This window comes from Podarcis muralis, chromosome W (genome assembly GCF_964188315.1).
Source record: "Podarcis muralis chromosome W, rPodMur119.hap1.1, whole genome shotgun sequence".
Taxonomy (NCBI): Eukaryota; Metazoa; Chordata; class Lepidosauria; order Squamata; family Lacertidae; genus Podarcis; species Podarcis muralis.
Window position 1 is genome coordinate 14917554 of NC_135674.1, and position 19305 is coordinate 14936858.

General features: G+C 43.4%; 1 protein-coding gene across 1 annotated transcript in view; it reads right to left on the minus strand.

Moving 5' to 3' along the window:
* Positions 1-18708, minus strand: part of LOC144326286 (androgen receptor-like) — a 90182-nt gene extending 71474 nt beyond the window's left edge. The window contains exon 1 of the mRNA XM_077922845.1: positions 18616-18708. The gene's annotated coding sequence lies outside the window, so the exon portion shown is untranslated. The remainder of the gene's footprint in view (positions 1-18615) is intronic.
* Between the last annotated feature and the right edge of the window lie 597 nt (positions 18709-19305).

A 19305-nucleotide genomic window follows, 5' to 3' on the forward strand; every position in this document is an offset into this window, starting at 1 on the left:
CGGTACATTGGCTCCCAGTACGTTTCCGAGCACAATTCAAAGTGATGGTGTTGACCTTTAAAGCCCTAAACGGCCTCGGCCCAGTATACCTGAAGGAGCGTCTCCACCCCCATCGTTCTGCCCGGACGCTGAGGTCCAGCACCGAGGGCCTTCTGGCGCTTCCCTCATTGCAAGAAGCAAAGCTACAGGGAAACAGGCAGAGGGCCTTCTCGGTAGTGGCACCCGCCCTGTGGAATGCCCTCCCATCAGATGTCAAAATGATAAACAACTACCTGACATTCAGAAGACATCTTAAGGCAGCCCTGTTCAGGGAAGTTTTCAATGTATGATATTTTAGTGTTTTTTGGTTTCTATGGAAGCCGCCCAGAGTGGCAGGGGAAACCCAGCCAGATGGGCGGGGTACAAATAAATTATTATTATTATTATTATTATTATTATTATTATTATTATTATTATATGCATTCTCAACATATTTTTAATTTTCCTTATTCTATTTGTTAATTCAGTGCAATTCTGTTACAATTGATTTTGAAAGGTTGATGACTAAGCTCTTTAGTGACGAAACTCTGGATTACTGGAACAAACTCCAAGCACTGAATCACTGATATATTACAAGTGAACTCTTTATTTACTGTGTTTGCTATTGTTGAAGATAAAAACCCATTTGGGAAAGAAACTACTTTTGCTGTTTTTATGAATGTTTAGTGTTTGTTTGCAGATAGTTGCCTTGGTGATATTATCTTGTGTTGATTGCAGTAGTCAATGTATCACCACCCTGTCTGTTGTTTTATTTAATGAGTTAATGGCAGAAGTGAAATTTGCACTGGAGACTTCCAGGTTAGTCCCTTAGCCTCTATGCCAGCTCCATATATCAAAGAGCATGTTAATTTACATATTAATGCACCAAATCCATCTGTATTAATTGGTGGTCTACTGGACAGATCACCAATTAATAGGTTCAACGATGGCTATCAAGATTACACCTCAACACAGGCTTGAAGATCCTTTTAAACAGGATTGCTTCCAGACAACTCTTAAGGACCATCTGCATTCGGCATTCCCTGATAACACTGAGGAACACTGAACCAAGCTAAAAACATCCATTATTGCAGCCTGCAAACAAACTATTGGATGCCAAACCAAGAAACACCAGGACTGGTTTGATGAGAATGACAATGAGATCGAATGCATTATCGACAAGAAAAGGAAGGCCTTTCAGATCTGACAAAGAGATAGAAACAGCGCCACTAAAATTAATTGTTATTGTTATAATTTGGCTATTATTGGGTGTATATTGGAAAACTAATTATATATAACAACAACAACAACAATTTATTTATTTATACCCCGCCCATCTGGCTGAGTTTCCCCAGCCACTCTGGGCGGCTCCCAATCAAGTGTTAAAAACAGTACAGCGTTAAATATTAAAAACTTCCCTGAACAGAGCTGCCTTAAGATGTCTTCTGAATGTCAGGTAGTTTATCTCTTTGACATCTGATGGGAGGGCGTTCTACAGGGCAGGCGCCACTACCGAGAAGGCCCTCTGTCTTGTTCCCTGTAGCCTCACTTCTCACAACGAGGGAACTGCCAGAAGGCCCTCGGCGCTGGATCTCAGTGTCCGGGCTGAACGATTGGGGTGGAGACGCTCCTTCAGGTATACAGGACCGAGGCCGTTTAGGGCTTTAAATGTCAGCACCAACACTTTGAAATTGCTGTAAATTGCTTGCATTCCCAGCTCTGGGACCCCCACACATTCTCCTCCCAAACACTGCCGCAACACACACGAAAAACACCCCCAATTGAGGAGGCAGCAAGCTCCAACGCAACACAAAAGACCGCTACAGACACACTGCTCACCACTTCCACACTACACACAGGCACACCAATACTGTATCCCTGCAACGTCCCCCAATGAATCAAGCACGCATGCACCAAGCTAAGGAGAGCCAGTGAGCTGTAAAAGCCTCTGAAGGAGCCTCCGAAATCCCTCCAGCCAGCTGTTCGGCGGATAATGAAACAGCGCATGGAGCGGCAGCGCGAGCCTGAGAATATCACAACAGGAGCATGGCAGGCAACGTGGGAACATCTACAACACTTAAAATATAAATTCAGGGACATCAAATGAAATCTGGGGACATTCTGGGGACGGATTTTGTCCGGGGACAGATTTGTAAATCCGGGGACGTCTGGTAACCGTAGTATAAGCCCCCTATGCTCAACAGACGGTACCACACTTCTAAAAGATAAAGAAGCTATTGCATTGTGCTGGAAAGAACATTACCAGCAACTCCTTAACTGCAACTCCCCTCTCACAAATCACACAAAAACAAATTAGAGATGAGCTTGCAGCATCTCCAAATCTGGGAGAGTTGTGTACAGCTATTAATCAAATGAAAGCCAGCGGATCTGATGGGATACCTGCTGAAGTGTCAGGAACGTCCCTTCCCAGAGCGACAGTGAGGATTCCGAAGAGGAGGGGTGGCAGGCTGGGGAAAACAAAGGCTTGCTTCCTTCCCATACTGAGGGTGATGCAAGCCCCTCCTGTCCTGGAATGCAGACTATAAATTCCTAATATAGCATAGGTCAGACAGAAGCAGGTTCAGAGGGACTGCAGCCCTTAGCCATCGTTCCAAGTATGGAGGAGATGGCTCCAGAGGGGGCTGGACAAACTGCCCCTGAGTCCCCATGGACATGGCGAAGGAATAGGGTCTAGGCTTGGTGTCAGTCCAACAGGAGAAGGGGCAGCCGATGGAGGATATCCTGTTGGAGGAGGACCCAACCTTTAGTGAGCTTAACATCGTCTTCGGCAGATGATTGAGTTGTGAGCTCGGACTTAAACTACTGTGTAAGGTAAAGGTAAAGGGACCCCTGACCATTAGGTCCAGTAGTGGCCGACTCTGGGGTTGCGGCGCTCATCTCGCTTTATTCACCGAGGAAGCTGGCGTACAGGAAGCTGGTCATGTGGCCAGCATAACTAAGCCGCTTCTGGTGAACCAGAGCAGCGCACAGAAACGCCGTTTACCTTCCCGCTGGAGCAGTACCTATTTATCTACTTGAACTTGACATGCTTTCGAACTGCTAGGTTGGCAGGAGCAGGGACCGAGCAACGGGAGCTCACCCCGTTGTGGGGATTCGAACCGCCGACCTTCTGATCGGCAAGTCCTAGGCTCAGTGGTTTAACCCACAGCGCCACCCGCGTCCCCAAACTACTGTGTAAATACTAATAAATCTAAGTGCAATTAAACCGCCAGCTTGCTGCATTCTTGGTGTGAGAGGGACATCTGTAATCCTGACAATAAGTCTTCAGAGTGGGCAGAATTGAACTTACACAGCAACTTCACAAGCTCATTGAAAATATCTGGGAGAGAGAGGATATCCCAGCAGACTCCAGAGATGGCAAAATCATTAATTATTTTTTTTAAAGGTGATATAAAGGACTGTGGAAATTATTGAAGCATCTTGTCTCTCCGCTGCAGAAAAAGCTCCTTTTAAGGGGCAAAAGAGCAGCGAGATCGAGACGCCGGCGCGGGACGCCATTTTCTACCCCCGAGAAGCGCAGCCTCAAGCTTGTCCGACATAGCGGTAGACTCCAAAAGAATAAGAAATCCGGATTTAATTGGCGATACAAAGCAAGAAAAAAAGTTTACTAACGATTCAGAAGCAGCGGGGTGCTAAAAAGGAGGTCAGCCCCGTCTGGGATCTTATTTATATGCAAGAAGTACCCACAGAACGGAAGAAACAGTGAGTTATCCTAAAACGGAACATTTGATTCAAAATAAACACTTTACTTTACCTAAGAAGATGGATTTAATGCAGGAAGGGGTGAAAGCCCTTACTAAGGGATTTTTTCTTTGTCTTCTTGGTGAATTTCTGGGACTGCGGGAAGAGAATCTTCCCTGTAACTTTTACTTTCGATTTTAATGAACTGCGTAGTCAATTGTTAAGCCTCTTTGATGTACTGTTTATTTCTTTTTATTTTTGTATATGCCAAAGCAGCGTTGTGGAGAACTACCAAGCCCAAACTGAATGACCGATTTTTTATTTTTTGTTGATTTCTCTAATTTTTCCTTTTGAAGAAAGCTGAGTGGGGTGAAGACATTATTTACCCACTCCCCCCCCCCCCCCCGCTTCTGACTTTGACGACGTGGAGGCTGAAATGTTTAGATTGATCATTTCCATACTTTGTGGTGCCAGAATGTGTTTTTAAAGACGAACTAGGCTGGATTATTATATTTATTTTATTTTTTCTTCCTTTTTTAAAGAAAAATCCTTCTCAGGTTCTGCTGCTTTGGTGAAGAAAAAGTTGACTGTGATTATTTACTCCCCCGTCTCCCCTTTATTACTATTTTTATTTTCTCTTTGATACTTAATTTTCTGTGCTTGATTTATCCCTTTTCTCCCCTCCCCCGCTTCTCTTTCTTTCTTTTTTCCCCTTTGTTCCTTTCAATGTTTTTTGTTTTGTCTTTCTGTCTGTCCTTTTCTCTACTCCTTTCCCCCCCTCTTTTCTTTTTTCTGATTTTTTGCTTTTCTTGCTTTTTACTGCCAATTTTGGTATTTTTTATCTTTCTTTTTATTTTTTATTTTTATCGGACTGTTGGAATCTCAATTAAAAAATTGGATTGGCCAGACAAGTGGCGGAAGAGTTTTCTTCTTTTTAATATTTTAAGCAGCAGGACCAGTAGGATCGGAAGAAGAAGAGAGGGACAGTAAAGAAGAGGAAGAAGAAAAAGAAGAAGAAAAAGAAGAAGAAGGACAAGTTTAAGACTTTTATATTTTTGTTGGTAAAAAGAAACACAAAATGGCACTGAAATTATGGACCTGGAATGTTAATGGAATGAATGACAAAAAGAAACGCAATAAAATTGAACATTTTTTGAAGAAAAAGAATTTGGACATTATTTGTTTACAAGAAACTCATGTGGCGAGAAGACATAGAAAGGTACTGATTAATAAAAAATGGGGAATGAATTCATATCATCTGACAGAAGCAGGAAGAGAGGAGTGGTTATGTATATAAAAAATAAACTTGAGGCTCAGCAGATTTTTAAAGATGAAGAAGGAAGAGTAATTGCAGTACAAGTCATATGGCAGGGCGAAAAACTGATAATAGTTGGGGTATACGCACCAAATGGAAATAAAACTGGATTTTATAAAGACTTAGAGGAAAAAAATTTGAATATGTGGATCAGAAAATTATAATAATGGGTGACATGAATGGAGTAGTTTCAATGGAAATGGATAGGTTGAGAACAAATGGAAAATCAAAGGAAGGAAAATTACCTAAGACTTTTTTTTCTATGACTGAGAATTGTAATCTGATAGATGTTTGGAGATTAAGACACCCATTAGATAAACAATTTACTTATTTCTCAGAACCAAACCAATCAATGTCAATAATAGCTTGTGTTTGGCTTTCCAGTGAATTAACACCAAGATTGTTAAAAATAGAAATACAACCAAAGATACTTTCGGATCACAATGCAATAAAGTGTGTAATAAAAGGAATAGAGGAGAAATCCTTTCGATGGAGAGTAAATGAGAGCTTATTTGATGATCAAAAAATAATTGAGAAAGCACAGAAGAATTTAGCAGACTACTTTGTAAATAATTGTAATAAAGGTACAAAAATGAGCACAGTATGGGATGCCAGCAAAGCAATAATGTGAGGGTTTTTTATACAGCAGAATACCATCAAAATAAATTTAGGGAAAAGGGGAGAAAAGAAATACTAAAACAAATAATGGAAAATGATAAGAAATTAATTAATAGTCCAAACAGTGTGAAAATAAAACAGAATATTAAAATATTACAAACCCAATTTGCAATGATAATAAATAAAGAAGTAGAATGGAATATTAAAAGAATGAGGCAAAAGAACTTTGAACATGCTAATAAATCTGGAAAGTGGCTGGCATGGCAGATTAAAAGGAGAAAGGAACAGAATACAATTAATAAGATTATACTAGAAGGTGTCAGGGAAAGGGAGGCAGCTAGAGAGAGGAGGGAGGATGGAGGCACTTACCGAGAGCCGAAAGAGCTCTTTAGTAGCCTGTCTTCCGACTCGGAAGGAGAAATAGGGAGGGGTCAACCAGTCCCCGGCACTAGCTATTCACAGAACAAAGGAAGTAAGAGGTGTGCCTTGCCTTGATGGGCATGCTGGTCAAAAAGACGTCACAAGGATTCAGAAGAGACAACTGATTGATTAGCATGGACGCGTTTGTTTGAACTCCTGTATTTGCTTTTGAACTTTTAGTAATAAATCTACCAGACAGTAATGGCTCGTTGCTTGGAACGTTATCTTTACTAGCTGGCAGCAAACACACCCGTTACAAAAGGAAAAGAAATAGATAATCCGAAAGAAATTAGGAAAGGATTTGTGGATTTTTACAGACATTTATATAAAAAAACTGGAAAAAGTAACGTTAAAAAAATAGAAGATTTCTTGAGACAGAAAGAGGTGCAGAAAATCCCGACAGATAAAAAAGACAGACTGAACGACCCGATTGAAATAGAAGAAATCAAAGATGCTATAAAAGAACTGAAAAGTGGAAAGACACTGGGACTGGATGGATTCACAGCAAGATATTATAAAGAAATGAAATACACCCTACTTGTGCCAATGAAAGAAGTCATGAATAATATATTAAGGAAGAGGGAATTGCCAGAAACATGGAAAGAAGCATATATTACACTTATTCCAAAGCAAGATTTGGATTTAACACAAGTAAAGAATTACAGACCGATCTCTTTGTTAAGTAATGATTATAAATTATTTGCAAGCATATTGGCAAAGAGAATGAAAAAAATATTAAATGAAATTATTCATAAGGATAAAGCAGGCTTTCTACCTGGCAGGCAGATGAAAGATAATATAAGAAACATAATCAACATAATTGAATATCTGACTGCCAGGAATGAAAAGCAAGTAATGTTAATTTTTGTGGACGCGGAAAAGGCTTTTGATAAAATATCTTGGGAATTTATGCTAAAAAAACTGGAATTAATGGATACGGGTCAATTCTTCCTAAATGGAATAAAAGCGATATATTCGGAACAGAGAGCAAAATTGATTGGGAATAATATAGTAACAGAAAATATTAAAATTACTAAAGGCACAAAAATTAATAAAGGCACAAGAGTGTCCTTTATCACCATTACTATTCTTCATCATCATCATCATCATCATCATCATCATCGTCATCATCATAATTTATTTATACCCCCGCCCATCTGGCTGAGTTTCCCCAGCCACTCTGGGTGGCTCCCAATCAAGTATTAAAAACAATACAGCATTAAATATTAAAAACTTCCCTGAACAGGGCTGCCTTCAGATGTCTTTTAAAGATAGGATAGCTACTTATTTCCTTCACATCTTAAGGGAGGGTGTTCCACAGGGTGGGCGCCACTACCGAGAAGGCCCTCTGTCTGGTTCCCTGTAACCTTACTTCTCGCAACGAGGGAACCGCCAGAAGGCCCTCGGCGCTGGATCTCAGTGTCCGGGCTGAACGATGGGGGTGGAGACGCTCCTTCAGGTATATAGGACCGAGGCCGTTTAGGGCTTTAAAGGTCAACACCAACACTTTGAATTGTGCTCGGAAACGTACTGGGAGCCAATGCAGATCTCTCAGAACCGGTGTTATGTGGTCCCGGCGGCCACTCCCAGTCACCAGTCTAGCTGCCGCATTCTGGATTAATTGCAGTTTCCGGGTCACCTTCAAAGGTAGCCCCACGTAGAGTGCGTTGCAGTAGTCCAAGCGGGAGATACCTAGAGCATGCACCACTCTGGTGAGACAGTCCGTGGGCAAGCAGGGTCTTAGCCTGCGTACCAGGTGGAGCTGGTAGACAGCTGCCCTGGACACAGAGTTAACCTGCGCCTCCATGGACAGCTGTGAGTCCAAAATGACTCCCGGGCTGCGCACCTGGTCCTTCAGGGGCACAGTTACCCCATTCAGGACCAGGGAATCCCCCACACCCGCCCGCCCCCTGTCCCCCCAAAACAGTACTTCTGTCTTGTCAGGATTCAACCTCAATCTGTTAGCCGCCATCCATCCTCCAACCACCTCCAGGCACTCACACAGGACCTTCACCGCCTTCACTGGTTCTGATTTAAAGAAGAGGTAGAGTTGGGTGTCATCTGCATACTGATGAACACCTAGCCCAACCCCCCTGATGATCTCTCCCAACGGCTTCATATAGATATTAAAAAGCATGGGGGAGAGGACGGAACCCTGAGGCACCCCACATGTGAGAGCCCAGGGGTCTGAGCACTCATCCCCCAACACCACTTTCTGGACACGGCGCAGGAGAAAGGAGCGGAACCACCATATAACAGTGCCCTCAGCTCCCAGCCCCTCTAGACGGTCCAGAAGGAAGTTATGGTCGATGGTGTCAAAGGCCGCTGATAGATCCAGCAGAACTAGGAAACAGCTCTCACCTTTGTCCCTAGCCCGCCGGAGATCATCGACCAGTGCGACCAAGGCAGTTTCAGTCCCATGGTGAGGCCTGAATCCTGATTGGAAGGGATCCAAATGGTCCGCATCCTCCAGGCGTGCTTGGAGTTGTTCGGCAACCACACGCTCAATCACCTTGTCCAAGAATGGTAAATTTGAGACTGGGCGATAGTTGGCCAAATTGGCTGGGTCTAAAGATGTTTTTTTAAGAAGCGGTTTAATGACCGCCTCTTTCAGCGGGTCTGGGAAGGCTCCTTCACAGAGGGAAGCATTCACCACCCCACAGAGCCCATCGCCCAGCCCTCCCCGGCTTTTATCAGCCTGGATGGGCAAGGATCAAGGAGACAGGTGGTCGGTTTCACTTCTCCAAGCAGCCTGTCCACATCCTCAGAGGTAACAGATTGGAATTGATCCCATGTAACAGTACTAGTTCAAAATTGGGAAAGGAGTACGACAAGGCTGTATTTTGTCTCCCTGCTTATTTAATTTATATGCAGAATACATCATGCGAAAGGCTGGGCTGGATGAATCCCAAGCTGGAATTAAGATTGCCGGAAGAAATATCAACAACCTCAGATATGCAGATGACACAACCTTGATGGCAGAAAGTGAGGAGGAATTAAAGAACCTTTTAATGAGGGTGAAAGAGGAGAGCGCAAAATATGGTCTGAAGCTCAACATCAAAAAAACGAAGATCATGGCCACTGGGCCCATCACCTCCTGGCAAATAGAAGGGGAAGAAATGGAGGCAGTGAGAGATTTTACTTTCTTGGGCTCCATGATCACTGCAGATGGTGACAGCAGCCACGAAATTAAAAGACGCCTGCTTCTTGGGAGAAGGGCAATGGCAGGCCTAGACAGCATCTTGAGAAGTAGAGACGTCACCTTGCCAACAAAGGTCCGTATAGTTAAAGCCATGGTTTTCCCAGTAGTGATGTATGGAAGTGAGAGCTGGACCATAAAGAAGGCTGATCGCCGAAGAATTGATGCTTTTGAATTATGGTGCTGGAGAAGACTCTTGAGAGTCCCATGGACTGCAAGAAGATCAAACGCATCCATTCTTAAGGAAATCAGCCCTGAGTGCTCACTGGAAGGACAGATCGTGAAGCTGAGGCTCCAGTACTTTGGCCACCTCATGAGAAGAGAAGACTCCCTGGAGAAGACACTGATGCTGGGAAAGATGGAGGGCATAAGGAGAAGGGGGCGACAGAGGACAAGATGGTTGGATAGTGTTTTCGAGGTTACCAGCATGAGTTTGACCAAACTGCAGGAGGTAGTGGAGGACAGAGGTGCCTGGCGTGCTCTGGTCCATGGGGTCACAAAGAGTCGGACACGACTAAACGACTAAACAACAACAACAACAACAACAGTACTAGACAGAACTCTAGCACTCTCCCGCCCTGGCCCTGCTCCCACGGCGGAGTCTACCTCCTTCTGAATCTGAGCGACTTTATCTGCAAAAAACTTTGCAAAAGCATTTCAGGAGATCTTGGGGTCCCTACCAGGCCCCGGTGGTGCAGGTGGTTCCGATAGATTGCGAACCACCTGAAAAAGTCTCCTGCTGCTGTTTTCTGCAGATGCAATGGAGGCAGCGAAGAAGGCCCTCTTCGCCGTCGCCATTGCCACTTGGTAGGCTCGACGTTGAGCTCTAGCCCATGTCCGGTCTGATTCAGAGTGAGTTTTCCGCCACGGGCGCTCTAGCTGTCTCAATTATTGTTTCATCGCCCTCAGCTCCGGGGAAAACCACGGGGCTGTCCGGGCTCCATGCAATTGGAGAGGGCGCTTCAGAGCCAGACAGTCAATAGCCCTGGTTAACTCCGCATTCCAGCGGGCCACCAGGGAATCAGCTGAAAGGCCATCAACATGGGATAAAGCATCCCCTACCATTCTCTAGAAACCAGTTGGATCCATTAAGTAACGGGGGCGGACCATCCGAATCGGTCCCACCTCCCTGCAGAGGGGAAGGGTCGCAGAGAAGTCCAGTTGCACCAGGAAGTGATCTGACCATGGCACTTCTTTTGTTTCGCTTTTAGTTAGTGTCAGATCACCAACATCCGTAGAGGTAAACACCAAGTCTAAGGCATGTCTGCGGCTATGAGTTGGGCCAAACTTATTCAGGGAGAGCCCCATGGAGGCCATGCTTTCCACTAAGTCCCGAGGCGCCCCTTGTAAGATCGTGTCGGCATGGATGTTAAAATCCCCCAGGACAACCAAGCTAGGTGTCTCCAGGAGCATATCCGCCACGACCTGAAGCAGCTCGGGCAGGGAATCCTTGGTACTGCGGGGAGGTCGGTACACCAATAGGAATCCTGTACTGCCCCTATTGCTCAACTTCCAGAACATGCACTCAGAGAACTGGGTTTTCCCAATAGGATGCCTGGTGCAGACTAATGACTTCCTAAAAATCACTGTGACCCCCCCTCCCCGCCCACATGACCTGGGTTGCTGTGCATAAGTGAAACCTGGTGGGCAAGCAGCGGCAAGGACAGGCCCATCTGCTTCATCCAACCAGGTCTCTGTCACACATGCCAGGTCAAATCCTCCATCCACAATCAGGTTGTGGATGGCAGTGGTTTTATTCATCATTGACCTGGCATTGCACAGCAACACTTTCAGGTCATGTGGGTTTCCCTTGCTGATTCCAGTATCCTTCTGGTCAGGACCAGACCTGGAGGAAGGGATAGTCCTCAAACAACGACTAACCCTGTCTCCTCGGTAATGACATATTCATATCGGTATTGGAAGTCTTCTTAAGATCAATAAAGAAGAATGAGTTAATAAAGGGAATTTCAGTTGGTCGAAATGAGTACAAAGTGAAAGCCTTTGCCGATGACTTGGTATTAACAGTTGAAGAGCCAATCACAAGTGTTAAAGAAGTATTAGAGGAGATAGAACAGTTTGGGCAGGTGGCAGTTTTTAAATTGAACAAAAAGAAAACTAAGATACTAGTTAAAAACATGAAACAGGACCTGGCAGAAATATTGCAGCAACAAATAGGTATAAAAAGGTAAAGGTAAAGGTACCCCTGCCCGTACGGGCCAGTCTTGACAGACTCTAGGGTTGTGCGCCCATCTCACTCAAGAGGCCGGGGGCCAGCGCTGTTTGGAGACACTTCCGGGTCACGTGGCCAGCGTGACATCGCTGCTCTGGCGAGCCAGAGCCGCACACGGAAACGCCGTTTACCTTCCCGCTAGTAAGCGGTCCCTATTTATCTACTTGCACCCGGGAGTGCTTTCGAACTGCTAGGTTGGCAGGCGCTGGGACCGAACAACGGGAGCGCACCCCGCCGCGGGGATTCGAACCGCCGACCTTTCGATCGGCAAGCCCTAGGCACTGAGGCTTTTACCCACAGCGCCACCCGCGTCCCTATACAAATAGGTATAGAAGTTGTTAAAAGAGTTAAGTATTTGCGAATTTGGTTAACTCCTAAAAATATTGATCTTTTCCAAAATAATCATACACCGGTGTGGAATAGGGTTAAAAGAGATCTAGAAATATGGGGAAGTATTAAGTTATCATTTTGGGGAAGGATTTCAGCTATAAAGATGAATGTGCTACCAAAGATGTTATTCTTGTTTCAGACAATTCCAATAATCAAAGGGGCAGTAATATTTATAGAGTGGCAAAAAACAATTTCAAGGTATATCTGTCAGGGAAAGAAGCCGAGAATTCAGTTTAAGTTATTAACAGACGCTAAAGAAAGAGGAGGCTTCGCCCTGCCAGATTTGAAATTGTATTATGAAGCATCGTGCCTCTGTTGGTTGAAGGAATGGATGAAAATAGAAAATACGGAATTGCTGGATTTAGAAGGTTATGATAATAGATTTGGGTGGCACACATATTTATGGTATAATAAGACAAAAGTCCACAAAGGATTTGGAAGCCATATTTTTCGAAGATCTCTAATAGAAATTTGGGATAGGTATAAAAACCTATTGGAATGAAAAAACACCACATTGGTTATTCCCATTAGAAGCGATGAGTGTGAAAAAGGTCAATATGAGTGGGAAATGGATAACATATGGGAAATTAATATATATGGAAGGAACTAAATGGAAAATGAAACCATATGAAGAAATTAAAGAATATGTTAATGATTGGTTACATTATCGCCAGGTCAATGAAATGTTTAAACAGGACTCTAAAGAAAAAGGATTTGATGAAAGTGGATCAAAGTTTGAATTAGACGACTTCCTGTTTCCAGCGGTGGAAAATGGTGGATCCCACACGATCGGACTTCAGCTGTTCCGATAATTCAGGGCTGATATGGGGGTAATTAGCCCTGGCAGCCTCCCCAGGGCAGGGGAGGACTGTCTCGATGACTCGCGGTTTGCCCCAGATTGCCGATGTGGCAGACGGCAGGGGCACTGGGTCACGGAGCAAGGGACGGACTGACACTCCTGCGACGCCACCCCATAGCCGGACGCATCTGTTTGGGAAAATATAAAGATTTGAAAAACAAACAGACACGCTCTGAACTGACGAAGTTGGGGAAAAACCTGCAGAATGTACAGTCTCTGGTGCAAAGGATCAAACTTCAAAGAGATCCTCATCATGATGTTTGGAATCTGGAGGGGCTTGGTATGTTTTTTCTTTTCCCTCTAACATTAACAATCCGTATGATATGCCAAGCCTCATTAAGAACCTAAATTGCTCTTCAAAAAGTGAGTACAGATGGACTTTCATATATAATTGGGACCTATCTGCAGCCACTTTTCTTCTAAGATTTGAAATGCCTGTTAAAGACGAGAACAAACAACAAAATTGGCGTCTACCCACCGCGCACTTATGGAATATCTGAAATACTTCCCTGATTAAGAGAAACAGGAGCTAACTGATGGTTGGTTATAAAGACTGGAAACAATATTATATATACAACTGTTTGCAAAAAGAAGTTTTTTACTATGAGCGAGAGAGAGAGGGCTAAATGGATGTCTGGCAGCCCCCCTCTAGGGCCCGAAGGGGGGATTGGGTGGATTCCAAAGGCCAATTGTTAACTGTCTGCTATATGGCTACATTGCAAACAGTCTGCTTAAGAATAAATTAACAAGGAGTTTCAAAAGGAGGTTTCTCTCTGTTTCTTTGATAACACCTGGACGGGAAAGATTAACGATTTGGGAGCTGCCAAAATAACAATTCTCAAAGAGCCGGACAGAACTCTGAATTTGGATGCAATTAAATGAAGCGGTGCGATGAAAAAACTAAAACAGCTGAAAAAGTACAATATACGGACAAATCTGCACTCCATGGGGGGGAGGAAGTATCTGTTTTCTGACATGAATGAGGATCGCAGAACCAGAGTCAAAACGTGGAGGAAAAAATCGGATATGGAATTATGAAAAACATTGATGATGATGAGAGGCAGGACTATGATGTTGAAAGCGCTTCGGAATTCAGACCGTGGGAAGTAAAAAAAAAAACCTATTACAATTTGGAAGACAATTGGACTTTTTTATTTTATTTTTTTATTTTTATTGGATTTGATTTGATATGTTAATTAGATGTTTTTATTGGAAAATTAAAAAACACTTTTTTAAAAAAACAACAAAGTTTGAATTAGAGATATTAAGTAATGATTCTAAAATTTTGTCTAAAATGTATAAATTACTGCTTGAATGGCATTTGAAGGACGAGGAGGTTAAGTTGGTTATGATTCACTAGGCCAAAGATTTTGGGTATAATATACAGCTGAGTGACTGGGTAAAATTATGGAAAGAAGGTTTAAAATTTACTGCATGCAATGCCCTAAAAGAAAATGTGATGAAAATGATGTATAGATGGAATATTACACCTGTTAAGTTAGTGAAAATGTATAAAGTCAGTAATAAATGTTGGAAATGTAAAGAAAAAGAGGGAACATTTTATCACATGTGGTGGGAATGCAAAAAGGTGAAATGTTTCTGGGAGATGATATATAATGAGTTGAAAAAAATGTTGAAATATACATTTATAAAGAAACGAGAAGCATTTTTACTGGGTATTGTTGGGAGTGATATAAATAGAAAAGAATGTAAGCTCTTTTTATATGCAATAACAGCAGTAAGAATATTATTAGCCCAAAAATGGAAGCAAGAAGAACTACTGACGATTGAAGAATGGAGGATGAAGTTAATGGACTATGCAGAATTAGATAAATTAACAGGAAGAATTCGAAACCAGCGGGACCAGAAATTCACAGAAGACTGGAGTAAATTTACGGACTATTTGAAAAGTATTTGTGAAGACCAGACGACGTTTGTAGGTTTGCAAGAAGTTCTGTGAGGAGTAATATTGGAAATATTGCAAAAATAGATAAGGGAAAGGATAATTTGTTAAGAGACTTAAAGGCAATATAAAGTTAAGAAATGTATAAGAATTGGACAAAACGGTGGATTATCAGAGGTGCTGATGGAAGTCTAAAAAGATTGTATAAGTGATAAGTTTCGTGGTGCATTTTATAATTTATATGTTAAAATCAGTAAAAATTATTATTAAAAAAGGATATTATTGAAGCATCTTTTTATTAGCTGCAGCCGGCAAAATTCTTGCAAGGATCTTAGCAAACCATCTCCTAACTACAGTGGTACCTCGCAAGACGAATGCCTCACAAGACAAAAAACTCACTAGACGAAAGGGTTTTTTGTTTTTTGAGCTGCTTTGCAAGACAATTTTCCCTATGGGCTTGCTTCGCAAGACGGAAACGTCTTGCAAGTTTGTTTCCTTTTTCTTAACACCGTTAATACAGTTGCCACTTGACTTCGAGGAGCAACTCATAGAACGCGGTGTGGTAGCCTTTTTTGAGGTTTTTAAAGACTTTGGTGATTTTTGAAGCTTTTCCAAAACTTTCCCGACACTGTGCTTCACAAGACGACAAAACTCGCGGAACGAATTAATTTCGTCTTGCGAGGCACCACTGTATATCAGAGGATACTCTTCCTGAATCCCAAAATTGTTTTCAACCTTCTAGAGCAGCCATGACCAAACTTGGCCCTCCATATGTTTTGAGACTACAATTCCCATCATCCCTGACCACTGATCCTGTTAGCTAGGGATGATGGGTGTTGTAGTCCCAAAACAGCTGGAGGGCCAAGTTTGGCCATGCCTGTTCTAGAGGGACAGTGGATATGATTTTCACTGCTCAACAGCTTCAAGAAAAATGCAGAGAACAAAACCAACCCCTGTACATGCCATTTATTGACCAGACGAAGGTCTTTGACACTCTAAATTGCCCTGCCCTGTGAACTGTCCTTTTGAAAATTGGCTGCCGAGATAAATTTGTGAACATCCTTTGGCTCCTCCATGATAATATGATGGGAACAATCATGAATAACAATGACTCTCAAAGTGAACCATTCACATTGGGATCAGGTGTTAAACAGGGTTGTGTTATTGTCCCATCTCTATTTATTATCTTCATTGCCATGATCCTACACATTGTCGAAGGGAAACTCCCCACTGGGGTAGAAATCATATATCAAACAGATGGAAAGCTCTTTAATCTGAGTAGGCTGAAAGCAAAGAGTAAGGTTACCATAACTTCCATCACCGAGCTTCAATATGCTGATGACAACATATAGTGTGTGCACACACAGAGGATGACCTCCAGACCATCCTAAATATATTCACAGAAGCTTACAAAAAGCTTGGCCTATCACTCAATATCCAAAAAACCAAAGTGCTGCACCAACAAGCACAAAACAACCCTTCCACAGCGCCACCAATCCAACTTAATGGTGTAACGTTGGAAAATGTCACTTTTCCTACCTGGAGAGGACATTGATGCTGAAATCCAGCATTGCCTGAGCTCTGCGAGCGCAGCTTTCTCCTGATTGAAGCACAGAGTGTTTGAGGACCGAGACATTCACAGGGAAATCAAAATGCTCATTTACAAAACTACCAACTTTACTGTATGCTTGTGAAACATGGACCACTTAAAAATGTCATCTCCAACTCCTTGAAAGGTTTCATAAACAGTGTCTCTGAAAAAAATTACATATCATTTGATAAGACTGGCAAACTAATGCCAGTGTATTGGAAGAAGCAAAGAGTCAAAGCAATCAACATCAACTTCATTGGACTGGTCATGTTGTTCAGATGCCTGATTATCGTCTTCCAAAGCAACTACTCTATTCCCAACTTAAGAATGGAAAGCGAAATACCAGAGGTTTGAAGATGCTCTCAATGCAAATCTTAAAAAAATGTAGTAGAAGCACTGATAACTGGGAAACACTGGCCTGTGAGTACTCCAACTGGAGAACAGCCTTTACCAAAGGTGTTGTGGACTTTGAAGAAGCACAAACTCAGGACAAAATGGAGAAATGAGCTAAGAGGAAGGCATGTTTGGCAAACCCTCACCGTGATCAACTCCTGCTTGCTTGTGGGGTTTCCCTTTTGGTCATCTGGTCAGCGACCATGAGAAGAGGATGTTTGACTAGATGGGCCATTGGCCTGATCCAGCAGGTTCTTCTTATGTTCCTAAACTGTCGTTTTAGTTGTTATTCCCAAACTGCAGATTTTGGACTTCTCTTTCCCCTAGTAACGTATGGAACCAAATATATGTTTCTGGAATCTGAAGGTCTGTGGACTATTAGCATTTTTGTTTATTTACAAAGTTCATTACTTGTTCTTCACTGTGACAACAATACCACAGTGGGTTATGTAAAAAAGACCTGAACTGCAATGCATATAACAGAACAGTAGGAATATATCATATCACTCTCAACAACCAGAAAATCTAAAACAGGTACAAGAAACATCCAGAAACAAATCATCCAGCTCAGAACTGACTCCAAACACCTGTTCAGGGCTTCCCAAGCTACACCTGGATAATGCAAGAAATAGAGCAGATGTCATGGCCTGGCTGGAGGCCGAGGAGTGGTGGGAAGCAGCAGCTGGGGAACCCTCAAGGGAAGAAGGCTCAGAGCTCAGGGAGTGGTGGAGGGACAACAATGTGTGGTCAGAGGGAGAAGAGGGAGCAGACTGGGAGGAGGAGGTGTTGGAAGCTGAAGAGGTAACAGGGTTTAGTGAGTAGAAGGAGGCTGCTGCATAGAGCAGTCCAGAATCAGAGGCAGAAGTGGAACCAGGAGCAGACGGGGGCCAAGAGGCAGAGATCAGGCAAGGCTGCTGAAGAAGCCAGGAAGTCGCTCCCTCCTGCTGTGACCAACTCCCCACCCCCCATTCTCCCAGAACATGCAGAGAAGTGAAAAAAGCAAAGGAGAGATTGGTTGCAAACAGACAAAGGCTCAAATTGCCTGAAAAAAAAAACCCTAGAGAGGAGGGGACTTAGGCAGCTGTGGGAAGGCGGGGACCTTCAGACCTCGCAACTACCTTGTTGGGGCAAGACCTAGTGGGAAGAGTTGATGTGATCACTAGGCCTGCACTGTTTTGGTTTCTTTGAATAAAGAGTTAACTTCACTGACACCAGGTGTTTTATTACTGACGTACTGACTCGGGCTCATGACATCAGGATGCCCCTCCACAACCTTCACAACTTCAGATCCCTGGATTATCTCTTCCAGAAGTTTTGTGCAGATAGAAAATATTGTGGAGGATAGAACAAAACCTCATGCTGTGGAGCTGGCCACTATTTTCCTAACAGCACCTTCTGAAATCTGCCTGTCAGATAGGAGTGGATTCACTAAAATGTGTTTTCTGTACCTGCCCTCCCGGACAGGTGACCCAGAAGGGTACCACGGCTGGTTGGGGTCACCAGGGTAGCCGAAACACCTAATGAAGGCTTACCTTGGCCCATTCAGCTTATGTTGCTACAGTAGATCCAGGGCCAGCCCAATATTATGTCTGTGTACAGTAGAGAAAAAATGGCCCAGCTTGGATGTGATGCTCAGCATGAATGACCAAGCATGAATGAATGAACTTGCTGCTCAAATGAACAAATGTGCCAGTACTCGAGAGCAAAAATCATGCCCACTTCACTCTTCCTCTGTTATTGCTGCTTACAAGCTGCCCAGGGCTAAGGCATGGTCTGGCTTGTCATTGTTTCTGAATCGGCTCATGGTTTGTCTCCCCTCCAGACGAACAAATAAAATAACATGTTATTTTTATATTAAACATGCCTTCAAAAGGCATTTGACACATTGCCTCACCAGAGGTTCCTGAGCAACATTAGATGGTTGTTGTCAGGGAAAGGGAGGCAGCTAGAGAGGGGAGGGGGCATGGAAGCACTTACCGAGAGCCTAAAGAGCCTTTTTCTAGTTTGTCTTCCGACTCGGAGGGAGAAATAGGGAGGGGCCAGTCAGTCCCCGGAACTAGCTATTCACAGAACAAAGGAAGTAAGAGGCGTGCCCTGCCTCGATGGGCATGCTAGTCGAAAAAACGTCACAAAGATTCAGACGAGTCAACTGACTGAGAAAGCACGGACGCGTTTGTTTGAATTCCTGTATTTGCTTTTGAACTTCTAGTAATAAATCTACCAGACAGAAATGGCTCGGTGCCTGGAACTTTATCTTTAACTAGCTTGGCAGCAAACACATCCATCACAGCTTGACTCTTCTCAACTGCTGCGGGAAGCTAGTGACGGAAAGCAGATAGCCCCACGATGGAGAAGGAACTTTCTGAACTGAGAAAAAAAAATGCGGGGCTTGAGGCTCGTGCTTCGGACTTGCAATCTCGTCTTCTGGAAGCCAGGGCTGCGCAGCAAGGAGCCGCAGGTGGGCAACTGGCAGGGGGCAGGGCTGCGTGTGTGGAAAAATTTTGTGGAGATCCTGGGGCTTATTTGGATTTTAAAACTGAGATGCGTTATTTTTTGGAGCTGCAAGGGACTCAGTTTGCCGATGATGCCCAGAAAGTTGCTCACATAATTAGTCACCTGTCGGGCGCGGCTAAGAGCTGGGTCAGGCCGTTAATTGCCTCTGGTAAT